The sequence below is a fragment of the Sminthopsis crassicaudata genome, chromosome 3 (genome assembly GCF_048593235.1).
Source record: "Sminthopsis crassicaudata isolate SCR6 chromosome 3, ASM4859323v1, whole genome shotgun sequence".
In the NCBI taxonomy this organism is placed as follows: Eukaryota; Metazoa; Chordata; class Mammalia; order Dasyuromorphia; family Dasyuridae; genus Sminthopsis; species Sminthopsis crassicaudata.
The window spans coordinates 654,109,122-654,112,312 of record NC_133619.1 but is presented as its reverse complement, the minus strand read 5'-3'; the positions used below and the strand labels follow the sequence as shown (position 1 = coordinate 654,112,312).

Sequence of the window (3,191 nt, the reverse complement as noted above, 5' to 3'; positions counted from 1 at the left end):
CACGTCTCATTGAGTCAATCACTTCCATTTGTTCAATTCTAATTAAAAAGAATGTTACCTGCATTTCCCATGTGTCCAGACCTTAACATCCCAGGTAATTATCTCTTATAGTAGAATAAAACCAAGCTGATACATTGGGAAAGTCTGGGAGTCTGTGACCTGACGTTCCTATTCATCGCACACTCTGCAAAGAAGCACTTGTGGGCAGCGGCTCATGTTTTCCTTAAGGTCAGGTTTGTTACTCAAAGTTCATAGATTTCCATTTTGATCGTTTTGTGGCTCTTTGCACTTATTTTGTTAGAATCATCGTATCATTTCCTGATTCTGCCTGTTTCGCTGTGTGAGTTCCTGTCTTTCCAAGCTGCTCTACGCCATATTCATCATTCTCTTTATCTTCGGTGTAATAGTTTGTTCAGTCGTTCTCCGCTTTGTGGCCATACACATACTTTGTTGTGGAAAGGTATGGACGAAATTCACTATGCGGCCGGCGAATTTTTTAAAGAAGCAGGAATTGCCATCGGGTTGTCAGGCAAAAGTAGCCCCAGTCACTTTCTGTCCCTCAGTTTTTTTCTCTGTAGAAGATGATTGCGGCGATTTAGGGTTATGGCCAAGAAGAGGGGATGAACCTAGGCCTTGAGCTCATTAAGAGGATTTTAGAGTAAAACTTCTCTGTCAGTCTCCCGCTCCAGACCTGGTTCTGCCCTCCCCTCACCCTCTTCAGGCCCCGCCCCGCCCCGCAGCATTCTGGTACTTGTAGTCTCAGAGCCGTGGCTGCGCAGGCGCAGTCCGTCCCCAGACAGGCCTTCCGGGGATTTGCTGTAGGGCGGCTCCGAAGGGACGGAGAATGTGACCACTGCTCCCCTCCCCAGTGAGACGAGTGAGTGAGTGTAAGGGGCGTGGGGGAGGGGCTCTGCTGGGCTGGAGGTGGGGGAGGGGAGTCGGGGGAGGGGCTCTGGACCCGGGGTGGGGGGGCGGGGTGTGGAGATACTGGTAGGGGAGGGAACTCTGTCCAGAGGATGGTCCACTGCAAATAGTATCAGGAGCAGAGGGTGGGGAGCCGTAGTTCATGTCGGGGTTCCTTTTGGCCGCGATAGGGAAAAGAGAGCATCCAAGGAGGAGTAGGCTGGGAGCGGAGCTAGTGCTCGTCCCAGCAGGGCGTCCTCCCTGCCCCGCCCGGGTGCGGAGGCCGCTAGGGGGCGGCAGTGGACAGAGCCCGGCCCGAGTTCAAATCCAGCCCCAGACACTGACTTAGTTGGGTGCCCGTCGCGTCCACCCCCGTGTCCTCAGCCGTGAAAAGGGGGGATCCCGCGCCCGCTTGAGGTAACGTGTGCAAAGGGCTTTGCAAACCTTAAAGCCCGCGTGCAAACGCCAGCCATTAATAGTGCCCTTGGAGCACCGCGCCTGGTATGGAGCAAGCGCTTAATAAATGCTGCTGCCTGAGCGCTAGCAGACCCGCAAAAAGCGGCCAGCGGCCCGGAAACGCTGGCGGGGGTGGGGTGGGGGGGGGAAGTCCTGGGGCGGCCTTTGCGTGCTTGCGGAGAGCAGCGCGCTGCGGGCGCTTTTAAGCTGGGTTTTTGCGAAGCGTCTGGCGGGTTCCCCCTTTTTCTTGCGGATTCCCCCCTTTTTCCTTTTTTTTTCCCCTGAGGCTGGGGTTAAGTGACTCGCCCAGGGTCACACAGCCAGGGAGTGTGAAGCGTCTGAGGCCAGATTTGAACTCTGGTCCCCTGACTTCAGGGCTGGGGCTCTCTCCGCTGCGCCCCCTAGCTGCCCCCTGGGGTGGGGGGGGGGAGTCCTGGGGCGGCCTTTGCGTGCTTGCGGGGAGCAGCGCGCTGCGGTCAGATTTGAACTCGGGTCCCCTGACTTCAGGGCTGGGGCTCTCTCCACTGCGCCCCCTAGCTGCCCCCCTTTTTCTTTTTTTTCCCTGAGGCTGGGGTTGTGACTCGCTCAGGGTCTCACAGCCAGGAAGTATGAAGCGTCTGAGGTCAGATTTGAACTCGGGCCCTCCTGACTTCAGGGCTGGGGCTCTCTCCGCTGCGCCCCCTCGCGGCCCCCTGGGCTGGAGAATTCTCAAAGGTGGGTTTGGCGATGTGGCCTCTGCCCAAAGAGCACAGAACTGCATCCCCTTGGATCCAGTAGAACCGCGTCTGAGGAAACCAAACGATCCCACGAAAGTATTTATAGCAGAGCTTTTGGTGGGGGCCAAGAGTCGGGAGGGGAAGCCCGTCAAGCTGGGGATTGCTGAACCGGGAGCATTGTGATGGGAGATCACCAGGCTCAGGGAAATGATCAGCAGGAAGGTTTCCGAAAAATCCATGCAGAGTGACGGGAGCAGAACCGGGAGAGCCCGCCCCGTTACAATGAGCCGAGGCCGTCGCAAAGGACACAGGATGAGAAACGCCTCCGAGGCCAGGCTAGCCGACTTTCCCACTTGTTCTTGCCTCTTAAAATATTTTTGCCATGTGGACAACAGAAAAATATGTTTTCTATAGCTTCGCATGCCTCGTGGACGGGACTTCCTCAGTGGGTTAAGGAGGGGTGAGAGAGAGAGACAGAGGGAGAGAGGAAGTGAGAAAACAGGAGGAGATGGTCGCGGGCTCCCTGTGCAGGAAATGTGTGTCTGGGTGCTGGGAGGCTGGGGCTCAAGCCCTAGTCTTTGGGAGGTAGAGGTGGGCTGTGTGTGTGTGTGTGTGTGTGTGTGTGTGTGTGTGTGTGTGTGTGTGTGTGGTGTTCACCCCTGGAGGGAAGCTCTGTGTGAATAGACAAGGGACAGTGAGAGGTGGAGGGGGCTCCGGAGGACCCCAGAGTGCAGGGTGTGCAAGCTGGGGGAGGAGAAGGGGCCGGGGATGATGGGAAGCCGGGCAGGGCCTTGGGGTGGGGCCTGGAGGCAGGGATTGCCTGACGGGGTCTGGGGGAAGGAGGCTAGGATGTGGAAGGGCGAGTGGGAGAGAGCTGGGGGAGGAGAGGCCCTGCCAGATGGGGGTGGGCTGGAATTTTGGAGAAGGGGTGTATTTGGGAGGGGGAGGATGCCCTGACGGTTTGCTTGGCTGGAGCCTGGCCAGAAGTAGCGAAAGTGGGCGGCAAGCTCGGGACCTTTGAATGCATCAGAGGCCACACTTGGAATCAGAAAGACCTGCCTCCCTGGGGGCCTCAGTTTCCTTGCCTGTAGAACTAGGGAGATGGATTTGGGCTCC

At 57.3% G+C, this 3,191-nt stretch overlaps 1 protein-coding gene across 5 annotated transcripts in view; it reads left to right on the top strand.

Annotated features, from left to right (window-relative positions):
- The first annotated feature begins 787 nt into the window (after nt 1–787).
- Nucleotides 788–3,191, top strand: part of LOC141564698 (uncharacterized) — a 20,582-nt gene continuing 18,178 nt past the window's right edge. The window contains exon 1 of one of the 5 annotated variants that reach the window (XM_074307507.1): nt 788–881. The gene's annotated coding sequence lies outside the window, so the exon portion shown is untranslated. Of the gene's footprint in view, nt 882–1,075; nt 1,321–3,191 lie in introns of those variants that run through there. The other 4 variants (XM_074307504.1, XM_074307506.1, XM_074307505.1 and 1 more) reach the window with 4 other exon arrangements.